This window comes from Copadichromis virginalis, linkage group LG15, assembly GCF_057382275.1.
Source record: "Copadichromis virginalis isolate Kocher_CV1m ecotype Utaka linkage group LG15, C_Virginalis_male_GT1.1, whole genome shotgun sequence".
Classification (NCBI taxonomy): domain Eukaryota; kingdom Metazoa; phylum Chordata; class Actinopteri; order Cichliformes; family Cichlidae; genus Copadichromis; species Copadichromis virginalis.
The window spans coordinates 33284420-33296732 of record NC_140632.1 but is presented as its reverse complement, the minus strand read 5'-3'; the positions used below and the strand labels follow the sequence as shown (position 1 = coordinate 33296732).

Below are 12313 nucleotides of genomic sequence, written 5' to 3'. Positions count from 1 at the left end.
AAAACCGTTCAACTTAGAAAAACCATTCAAACACCATTAGATTCCTCTTCTTTTGGACATGACTGCTTCTATTTTTCTCATTTTTAACATTTATATTTTTAATTTTATTCAACTTTATTCAACAAAAATTTCCCAAAATTTCCCATGTATTTCAATGGGGAGACCCTTCAAATCCTCATTCAACTTACTCATTTTTAAACTCTTACTACTTCCACATACATTGACATAGAGCCACCATTCAAACTTTAAAACGAAGACAAGACATTCAACTATTCAACTTGTATTTATCTTTTCAATATCTATTATACTTTTTCTTCAGTTCCAGTTTAAGTTTCATGATGTTTTTTCACCCGTTTCAGAGTTTATAATGGGTGTGTATGGGACGGAATGTTGGGGCTAGAGTGAGGCAGCTCAACTGCTAGAGTGAGAGGAGCAAAAAAATTAATCTTAAAATCTTTTTTAAAACTGCTGCTGTGTCCGCAGCGTTTGCTCTACAGGTATGATTTTACCCTCAAAACGTAGCCATGGCTGTCCTCTTTCATGCAATGTGTTTACTATTGTCCTAGGTGTTATGGTTCTTTCATAAATGTCACCAATGCACAGCCTCCTCCCTCCAACTCTTCCATAGACTCTAATGTTAAAATGGCTCAGAAGGTTCGTTTGAAAATCAGAAGAGCATGGTGTCTTTACACTGTCACCACGTCCATATAATAAGCTCCACAGGCATGAAAACTGAGAATTAGGTAGACTAGACATGGCTGTCGCTCACGGTGAAAGAATTTTGTCAATACGACTTTTACTTTTCATTTGGGAACGATTTGTTTCGGCCTGACTTTTCTGTTCATTTTAAGCAGCAAAAGTGAGGCGCATGTCTGTGTACGTGTGTATGGAGCCATTGGGTGCGGTCACTATAGCAACCAGGCTCACACCTGCCTGCTTAACGAGCTCTCTCTGCCACTCTGCCAAGATTCATCTTAAACACTTCTCTTTCAACTGCTGCTGTGTCCACAGTGTTAAAGCCATCATTTTACCCTCAAAACGTCGCCATCGTTGTTCTCTTTCCAACATCTTGTCTTTCAAAGCTCAGACATTTAAACTTTTTAAACTGTGTGGATCCAAGTGGAGGGATCACATTTTAGTCATTCAGTGATTCAAAGAATATGACCTTTTAATATTCTTTCAGATGTTTTCTGACTCTAAATGTTCTTTTCTCATTTCTTAGGTTTTTCTAATTTGCAATTAAAACATTTTCAGCTTTTTTCCAACTTCTTCTTCTGTGTAACCTTCAGCTTTTAGCAGTTCAGCACTTTTGTTTTCAGGTTAAATTTGGGTTTTTTTTGTTTTTTTTTAATCTCATTCAATATTTTTAACTCAAAATTCAGTAATTAATTCATTTCAGTGCATACATTCAGATTCAAGCATTCACACTGCAGTTTCTTCAGAAAATGCATTTTCTAGTTATTATTATTATTATATTTTATTTTTCCGTACGTTTTTTGTAATCCTATAACTTCAAAACCGTTCAACTTAGAAAAACCATTCAAACACCGTTAGATTCCTATTCTTTTGGACAACACTGCTTCTATTTTTCATATTTTTAACATTTATATTTTTAATTTTATTCAACTTTATTCAACAAAAATTTATAATGTATTTCAATGGGGAGACCCTTCAAATCCTCATTCAACTTACTCATTTTTAAACTCTTACTACTTCCACATACATTGACATAGAGCCACCATTCAAACTTTAAAACGAAGACAAGACATTCAACTATTCAACTTGTATTTATCTTTTCAATATCTATTATACTTTTTCTTCAGTTCCAGTTTAAGTTTCATGATGTTTTTTCAGCCGTTTCAGAGTTTATAATGGGTGTGTATGGGACGGAATGTTGGGGCTAGAGTGAGACAGCTCAACTGCTAGAGTGAGAGGAGCAAAAAAATTAATCTTAAAATCTTTTTTAAAACTGCTGCTGTGTCCACAGCGTTTGCTCTACAGGTATGATTTTACCCTCAAAACGTAGCCATGGCTGTCCTCTTTCATCCAATGTGTTTACTATTGTCCTAGGTGTTATGGTTCTTTCGTAAATGTCACCAATGCACAGCCTCCTCCCTCCAACTCTTCCATAGACTCTAATGTTAAAATGGCTCAGAAGGTTCGTTTGAAAATCAGAAGAGCATGGTGTCTTTCCACTGTCACCATGTCCATATAATAAACTCCACAGGCATGAAAACTGAGAATTCAGTAGACTAGAAGCTGCTGTCGCTCACGGTGAAAGAATTTCGTCAATACGATCTATACTTTTCATTTGGGAACGATTTGTTTCGGCCTGACTTTTCTGTTCATTTTAAGGAGCAAAAGTGAGGCGCATGTCTGTGTACGTGTGTATGGAGCCATTGGGTGCAGTCACTATAGCAACCAGGCTCACACCTGCCTGCTTAACGAGCTCTGCCTGCCACTGTACCAAGATTCATCTTAAACACTTCTCTTTCAACTGCTGCTGTGTCCACAGTGTTACAGCCATTATTGTTCTCTTTCCAACACAGTGTCTTTCAAAGCTCAGACATTTAAACTTTTTAAACTGTGTGGATCAAAGTGGAGGGATCACATTTTCTTCATTCAGTGATTCAAAGAATATGACCTTTTAATATTCTTTCAGATGTTTTCTGACTCTAAATGTTCTTTTCTCATTTCTTAGGGTTTTCTAATTTACATTTAAAACATTTTCAGCTTTTTTCCAACTTCTGCTTCTGTGTAACCTTCAGCTTTTAGCAGTTCAGCACCTTTGTTTTCAGGTTAAATTTGGTTTTGTTTTTTGGTTTTTTTTTAATCTCATTCAATATTTTTAACTCAAAATTCAGCAATTAATTCATTTCAGTGCATACATTCAGATTCAAGCATTCACACTGCAGTTTCTTCAGAAAATGCACTTTCTAGTTAGTGTGAATGCTTGAAAAGCATTCACAGTATTGTTCTTCTAATCTTTATTATTATATTTTATTCTGTATTCCGTACGTTTTTTGAAAGCCTACTCCTTCAAAACCGTTCAACTTAGAAAAACCATTCAAACACCGTTAGATTCCTATTATTTTGGACATCATTGCTTGTATTTTTCTCATTTTTAACATTTATATTTTTAATTTTATTCAACTTTATTCAACAAAAATTTCCCATGTATTTCAATGGGGAGACCCTTCAAATTCTCATTCAACTTACTCATTTTTAAACTCTTACTACTTCAACATACGTTCACATAGAGCCACCATTCAAACTTTAAAACGAAGACAAGACATTCAACTATTCAACTTGTATTTATCTTTTCAATATCTATTATACTTTTTCTTCAGTTCCAGTTTAAGTTTCATGATGTTTTTTCACCCGTTTCAGAGTTTATAATGGGTGTGTATGGGACGGAATGTTGGGGCTAGAGTGAGGCAGCTCAACTGCTAGAGTGAGAGGAGCAAAAAAAATAATCTTAAAATCTTTTTTAAAACTGCTGCTGTGTCCGCAGCGTTTGCTCTACAGGTATGATTTTACCCTCAAAACGTAGCCATGGCTGTCCTCTTTCATCCAATGTGTTTACTATTGTACTAGGTGTTATGGTTCTTTCATAAATGTCACCAATGCACAGCCTCCTCCCTCCAACTCTTCCATAGACTCTAATGTTAAAATGGCTCAGAAGGTTCGTTTGAAAATCAGAAGAGCATGGTGTCTTTACACTGTCACCACGTCCATATAATAAGCTCCACAGGCATGAAAACTGAGAATTAGGTAGACTAGACATGGCTGTCGCTCACGGTGAAAGAATTTTGTCAATACGACTTTTACTTTTCATTTGGGAGCGATTTGTTTCGGCCTGACTTTTCTGTTCATTTTAAGCAGCAAAAGTGAGGCGCATGTCTGTGTACGTGTGTATGGAGCCATTGGGTGCGGTCACTATAGCAACCAGGCTCACACCTGCCTGCTTAACGAGCTCTGCCTGCCACTGTACCAAGATTCATCTTAAACACTTCTCTTTCAACTGCTGCTGTGTCCACAGTGTTACAGCCATCATTTTACCCTCAAATTGTCGCCATTATTGTTCTCTTTCCAACACAGTGTCTTTCAAAGCTCAGGCATTTAAATTTTTTAAACTGTGTGGATCAAAGTGGAGGGATCACATTTTAGTCATTCAGTGATTCAAAGAATATGACCTTTTAATATTCATTCAGATGTTTTCTGACTCTAAATGTTCTTTTCTCATTTCTTAGGGTTTTCTAATTTACATTTAAAACATTTTCAGTTTTTTTCCAACTCCTCCTTCTGTGTAACCTTCAGCTTTTAGCAGTTCAGCACCTTTGTTTTCAGGTTAAATTCGTTTTTTTTTTTTGTTTTTTTTTTTTATCTCATTCAATATTTTTAACTCAAAATTCAGCAATTAATTCATTTCAGTGCATACATTCAGATTCAAGCATTCACACTGCAGTTTCTTCAGAAAATGCACTTTCTAGTTAGTGTGAATGCTTGAAAAGCATTCACAGTATTGTTCTTCTAATCTTTATTCTATTTTATTATTATGGATTCCGTACGTTTTTTGTAATCTATCTCCTTCAAAACCGTTCAACTTAGAAAAACCATTCAAACACCATTAGATTCCTATTCTTTTGGACATGACTGCTTCTATTTTTCTCATTTTTAACATTTATATTTTTAATTTTATTCAACTTTTTTCAACAAAAATTTCCCATGTATTTCAATGGGGAGACCCTTCAAATTCTCATTCAACTTCCTCCTCTTTAAACTGTATCTACTTCCACATACATTGACATAGAGCCACCATTCAAACTTTAAAACGAAGACAAGACATTCAACTATTCAACTTGTATTTATCTTTTCAATATCTATTATACTTTTTCTTCAGTTCCAGTTTAAGTTTCATGATGTTTTTTCACCCGTTTCAGAGTTTATAATGGGTGTGTATGGGACGGAATGTTGGGGCTAGAGTGAGGCAGCTCAACTGCTAGAGTGAGAGGAGCAAAAAAATTTATCTTAAAATCTTTTTTAAAACTGCTGCTGTGTCTGCAGCGTTTGCTCTACAGGTATGATTTTACCCTCAAAACGTAGCCATGGCTGTCCTCTTTCATCCAATGTGTTTACTATTGTACTAGGTGTTATGGTTCTTTCGTAAATGTCACCAATGCACAGCCTCCTCCCTCCAACTCTTCCATAGACTCTAATGTTAAAATGGCTCAGAAGGTTCGTTTGAAAATCAGAAGAGCATGGTGTCTTTACACTGTCACCACGTCCATATAATAAGCCCCACAGGCATGAAAACTGAGAATTAGTTAGACTAGACATTGCTGTCGCCCACGGTGAAAGAATTTTGTCAATACGACCTATACTTTTCATTTGGGAGCGATTTGTTTCGGCCTGACTTTTCTGTTCATTTTAAGCAGCAAAAGTGAGGTGCATGTCTGTGTACGTGTGTATGGAGCCCTTGGGTGCGGTCACTATAGCAACCAGGCTCACACCTGCCTGCTTAACGAGCTCTCTCTGCCACTCTGCCAAGATTCATCTTAAACACTTCTCTTTCAACTGCTGCTGTGTCCACAGTGTTACAGCCATCATTTTACCCTCAAAACGTCGCCATCGTTGTTCTCTTTCCAACATCTTGTCTTTCAAAGCTCAGAGATGTCAACTTTTTAAACTGTGTGGATCCAAGTGGAGGGATCACATTTTAGTCATTCAGTGATTCAAAGAATATGACCTTTTAATATTCATTCAGATGTTTTCTGACTCTAAATGTTCTTTTCTCATTTCTTAGGGTTTTCTAATTTACATTTAAAACATTTTCAGCTTTTTTCCAACTTCTTCTTCTGTGTAACCTTCAGCTTTTAGCAGTTCAGCACCTTTGTTTTCAGGTTAAATTTTTTGTTTTGTTTTTTTATCTCATTCAAGATTTTTAACTTAAATTCAGCAATTAATTCATTTCAGTGCATACATTCAGATTCAAGCATTCACACTGCAGTTTCTTCAGAAAATGCACTTTCTAGTTATATTTTATTTTTCCGTACGTTTTTTGTAAGCCTACTCCTTCAAAACCGTTCAACTTAGAAAAACCATTCAAACACCGTTAGATTCCTATTCTTTTGGACAACACTGCTTCTATTTTTCATATTTTTAACATTTATATTTTTAATTTTATTCAACTTTATTCAACAAAAATTTATAATGTATTTCAATGGGGAGACCCTTCAAATCCTCATTCAACTTACTCATTTTTAAACTCTTACTACTTCCACATACATTGACATAGAGCCACCATTCAAACTTTAAAACGAAGACAAGACATTCAACTATTCAACTTGTATTTATCTTTTCAATATCTTTTATACTTTTTCTTCAGTTCCAGTTTAAGTTTCATGATGTTTTTTCACCCGTTTCAGAGTTTATAATGGGTGTGTATGGGACGGAATGTTGGGGCTAGAGTGAGGCAGCTTAACTGCTAGAGTGAGAGGAGCAAAAAAATTAATCTTAAAATCTTTTTTAAAACTGCTGCTGTGTCCGCAGCGTTTGCTCTACAGGTATGATTTTACCCTCAAAACGTAGCCATGGCTGTCCTCTTTCATCCAATGTGTTTACTATTGTACTAGGTGTTACGGTTCTTTCATAAATGTCACCAATGCACAGCCTCCTCCCTCCAACTCTTCCATAGACTCTAATGTTAAAATGGCTCAGAAGGTTCGTTTGAAAATCAGAAGAGCATGGTGTCTTTCCACTGTCACCACGTCCATATAATAAGCTCCACAGGCATGAAAACTGAGAATTAGGTAGACTAGACATTGCTGTCGCTCACGGTGAAAGAATTTTGTCAATACGACTTTTACTTTTCAATTGGGAGCGATTTGTTTCGGCCTGACTTTTCTGTTCATTTTAAGCAGCAAAAGTGAGGCGCATGTCTGTGTACGTGTGTATGGAGCCATTGGGTGCGGTCACTATAGCAACCAGGCTCACACCTGCCTGCTTAACGAGCTCTGCCTGCCACTGTACCAAGATCCATCTTAAGCACTTCTCTTTCAACTGCTGCTGTGTCCACAGTGTTACAGCCATCATTTTACCCTCAAATTGTCGCCATTATTGTTCTCTTTCCAACACCGTATCTTTCAAAGCTCAGGCATTTAAACTTTTTAAACTGTGTGGATCAAAGTGGAGGGATCACATTTGAGTCATTCAGTGATTCAAAGAATATGACCTTTTAATATTCATTCAGATGTTTTCTGACTCTAAATGTTCTTTTCTCATTTCTTAGGGTTTTCTAATTTACATTTAAAACATTTTCAGTTTTTTTCCAACTCCTTCTTCTGTGTAACCTTCAGCTTTTAGCAGTTCAGCACTTTTGTTTTCAGGTTAAATTCGGGTTTTTTTTTTTGTTTTTTTTAATCTCATTCAAAATTTTTAACTTAAATTCAGTAATTATTTCATTTCAATGCATACATTCAGATTCAAGCATTCACACTGCAGTTTCTTCAGAAAATGCACTTTCTAGTTAGTGTGAATGCTTGAAAAGCATTCACAGTATTGTTCTTCGAATCTTTATTATTATATATTCCGTACGTTTTTTGGCATCTAACTCCTTCAAAACCGTTCAACTTAGAAAAACCATTCAAACACCATTAGATTCCTATTCTTTTGGACATGATTGCTTGTATTTTTCTCATTTTTAACATTTATATTTTTAATTTTATTCAACTTTATTCAACAAAAATTTCCCATGTATTTCAATGGGGAGACCCTTCAAATTCTCATTCAACTTACTCATTTTTAAACTCTTACTACTTCAACATACGTTCACATAGAGCCACCATTCAAACTTTAAAACGAAGACAAGACATTCAACTATTCAACTTGTATTTATCTTTTCAATATCTATTATACTTTTTCTTCAGTTCCAGTTTAAGTTTCATGATGTTTTTTCACCCGTTTCAGAGTTTATAATGGGTGTGTATGGGACGGAATGTTGGGGCTAGAGTGAGGCAGCTCAACTGCTAGAGTGAGAGGAGCAAAAAAAATAATCTTAAAATCTTTTTTAAAACTGCTTCTGTGTCCGCAGCGTTTGCTCTACAGGTATGATTTTACCCTCAAAACGTAGCCATGGCTGTCCTCTTTCATCCAATGTGTTTACTATTGTACTAGGTGTTATGGTTCTTTCATAAATGTCACCAATGCACAGCCTCCTCCCTCCAACTCTTCCATAGACTCTAATGTTAAAATGGCTCAGAAGGTTCGTTTGAAAATCAGAAGAGCATGGTGTCTTTCCACTGTCACCACGTCCATATAATAAACTCCACAGACATGAAAACTGAGAATTTGGTAGACTAGACATTGCTGTCGCTCACAGTGAAAGAATTTTGTCAATACGACTTTTACTTTTCATTTGGGAACGATTTGTTTCGGCCTGACTTTTCTGTTCATTTTAAGCAGCAAAAGTGAGGCGCATGTCTGTGTCCGTGTGTATGGAGCCATTGGGTGCAGTCACTATAGCAACCAGGCTCACACCTGCCTGCTTAACGAGCTCTCTCTCTCTCTCTGCCAAGATTCATCTTAAACACTTCTCTTTCAACTGCTGCTGTGTCCACAGTGTTAAAGCCATCATTTTACCCTCAAAACGTCGCCATCGTTGTTCTTTTTCCAACATCTTGTCTTTCAAAGCTCAGAGATGTAAACTTTTTAAACTGTGTGGGTCCAAGTGGAGGGATCACATTTTAGTCATTCAGTGATTCAAAGAATATGACCTTTTAATATTCATTCAGATGTTTTCTGACTCTAAATGTTCTTTTCTCATTTCTTAGGGTTTTCTAATTTACATTTAAAACATTTTCAGTTTTTTTCCAACTCCTTCTTCTGTGTAACCTTCAGCTTTTAGCAGTTCAGCACCTTTGTTTTCAGGTTAAATTGGGTTTTTTTTTTTTATTTCATTCAATATTTTTAACTCAAAATTCAGCAATTAATTCATTTCAGTGCATACATTCAGATTCAAGCATTCACACTGCAGTTTCTTCAGAAAATGCACTTTCTAGTTATTATTATTATTATTATATTTTATCTATTCCGTACGTTTTTTGTAATCCTATAACTTCAAAACCGTTCAACTTAGAAAAACCATTCAAACACCGTTAGATTCCTATTCTTTTGGACAACACTGCTTCTATTTTTCATATTTTTAACATTTATATTTTTAATTTTATTCAACTTTATTCAACAAAAATTTATAATGTATTTCAATGGGGAGACCCTTCAAATCCTCATTCAACTTACTCATTTTTAAACTCTTACTACTTCCACATACATTGACATAGAGCCACCATTCAAACTTTAAAACGAAGACAAGACATTCAACTATTCAACTTGTATTTATCTTTTCAATATCTATTATACTTTTTCTTCAGTTCCAGTTTAAGTTTCATGATGTTTTTTCACCCGTTTCAGAGTTTATAATGGGTGTGTATGGGACGGAATGTTGGGGCTAGAGTGAGGCAGCTCAACTGCTAGAGTGAGAGGAGCAAAAAAATTAATCTTAAAATCTTTTTTAAAACTGCTGCTGTGTCCGCAGCGTTTGCTCTACAGGTATGATTTTACCCTCAAAACGTAGCCATGGCTGTCCTCTTTCATCCAATGTGTTTACTATTGTCCTAGGTGTTACGGTTCTCTCATAAATGTCATCAATGCACAGCCTCCTCCCTCCAACTCTTCCATAGACTCTAATGTTAAAATGGCTCAGAAGGTTCGTTTGAAAATCAGAAGAGCATGGTGTCTTTCCACTGTCACCACGTCCATATAATAAACTCCACAGACATGAAAACTGAGAATTAGGTAGACTAGACATTGCTGTCGCTCACGGTGAAAGAATTTTGTCAATACGACTTTTACTTTTCATTTGGGAGCGATTTGTTTGGGCCTGACTTTTCTGTTCATTTTAAGCAGCAAAAGTGAGGTGCATGTCTGTGTACGTGTGTATGGAGCCCTTGGGTGCAGTCACTATAGCAACCAGGCTCACACCTGCCTGCTTAACGAGCTCTCTCTCTCACTCTGCCAAGATTCATCTTAAACACTTCTCTTTCAACTGCTGCTGTGTCCACAGTGTTAAAGCCATCATTTTACCCTCAAAACGTCGCCATCGTTGTTCTTTTTCCAACATCTTGTCTTTCAAAGCTCAGAGATGTAAACTTTTTAAACTGTGTGGGTCCAAGTGGAGGGATCACATTTTAGTCATTCAGTGATTCAAAGAATATGACCTTTTAATATTCTTTCAGATGTTTTCTGACTCTAAATGTTCTTTTCTCATTTCTTAGGTTTTTCTAATTTACAATTAAAACATTTTCAGCTTTTTTCCAACTTCTTCTTCTGTGTAACCTTCAGCTTTTAGCAGTTCAGCACTGTTGTTTTCAGGTTAAATTCAGGTTGTTTTTTTTTTATTTTTATCTCATTCAAAATTTTTAACTCAAAATTCAGCAATTAATTCATTTCAGTCCATACATTCAGATTCAAGCATTCACACTGCAGTTTCTTCAGAAAATGCACTTTCTAGTTAGTGTGAATGCTTGAAAAGCATTCACAGTATTGTTCTTCTAATCTTTATTCTATTTTATTCTTCCGTACGTTTTTTGAAAGCCTACTCCTTCAAAACCGTTCAACTTAGAAAAACCATTCAAACATCGTTAGATTCCTATTATTTTGGACATGACTGCTTCTATTTTTCTCATTTTTAACATTTATATTTTTAATTTTATTCAACTTTATTCAACAAAAATTTCCCATGTATTTCAATGGGGACACCCTTCAAATTCTCATTCAACTTACTCATTTTTAAACTCTTACTACTTCCACATACATTGACATAGAGCCACCATTCAAACTTTAAAACGAAGACAAGACATTCAACTATTCAACTTGTATTTATCTTTTCAATATCTATTATACTTTTTCTTCAGTTCCAGTTTAAGTTTCATGATGTTTTTTCACCCGTTTCAGAGTTTATAATGGGTGTGTATGGGACGGAATGTTGGAGCTAGAGTGAGGCAGCTCAACTGCTAGAGTGAGAGGAGCAAAAAAATTAATCTTAAAATCTTTTTTAAAACTGCTGCTGTGTCCGCAGCGTTTGCTCTACAGGTATGATTTTACCCTCAAAACGTAGCCATGGCTGTCCTCTTTCATCCAATGTGTTTACTATTGTCCTAGGTGTTATGGTTCTTTCATAAATGTCACCAATGCACAGCCTCCTCCCTCCAACTCTTCCATAGACTCTAATGTTAAAACGGCTCAGAAGGTTCGTTTGAAAATCAGAAGAGCATGGTGTTTTTACACTGTCACCACGTCCATATAATAAACTCCACAGGCATGAAAACTGAGAATTAGGTAGACTAGACATTGCTGCCGCTCACGGTGAAAGAATTTCGTCAATACGACCTATACTTTTCATTTGGGAGCGATTTGTTTCGGCCTGACTTTTCTGTTCATTTTAAGCAGCAAAAGTGAGGCGCATGTCTGTGTACGTGTGTATGGAGCCATTGGGTGCGGTCACTATAGCAACCAGGCTCACACCTGCCTGCTTAACGAGCTCTGCCTGCCACTGTACCAAGATTCATCTTAAGCACTTCTCTTTCAACTGCTGCTGTGTCCACAGTGTTAAAGCCATCATTTTACCCTCAAAACGTCGCCATCGTTGTTCTTTTTCCAACATCTTGTCTTTCAAAGCTCAGAGATGTCAACTTTTTAAACTGTGTGGGTCCAAGTGGAGGGATCACATTTTAGTTCTTCAGTGATTCAAAGAATATGACCTTTTAATATTCTTTCAGATGTTTTCTGACTCTAAATGTTCTTTTCTCATTTCTTAGGTTTTTCTAATTTACAATTAAAACATTTTCAGCTTTTTTCCAACTTCTTCTTCTGTGTAACCTTCAGCTTTTAGCAGTTCAGCACTTTTGTTTTCAGGTTAAATTCGGTTTTTCTTTTTTTTTTATCTCATTCAAGATTTTTAACTTAAATTCAGTAATTAATTCATTTCAGTGCATACATTCAGATTCAAGCATTCACACTGCAGTTTCTTCAGAAAATGCACTTTCTAGTTCTATTTTATTCTTCCGTACGTTTTTTGAAAGCCTACTCCTTCAAAACCGTTCAACTTAGAAAAACCATTCAAACATCGTTAGATTCCTATTATTTTGGACATGACTGCTTCTATTTTTCTCATTTTTAACATTTATATTTTTAATTTTATTCAACTTTATTCAACAAAAATTTCCCATGTATTTCAATGGGGAGACCCTTCAAATTC

General features: G+C 35.8%; 1 long non-coding RNA gene across 1 annotated transcript in view; it reads right to left on the bottom strand.

Annotated features, from left to right (window-relative positions):
* LOC146692790 (uncharacterized) overlaps positions 1-12313 on the bottom strand; it is a 137797-nt gene that overhangs the window by 113321 nt on the left and 12163 nt on the right. The window lies entirely within an intron of this gene.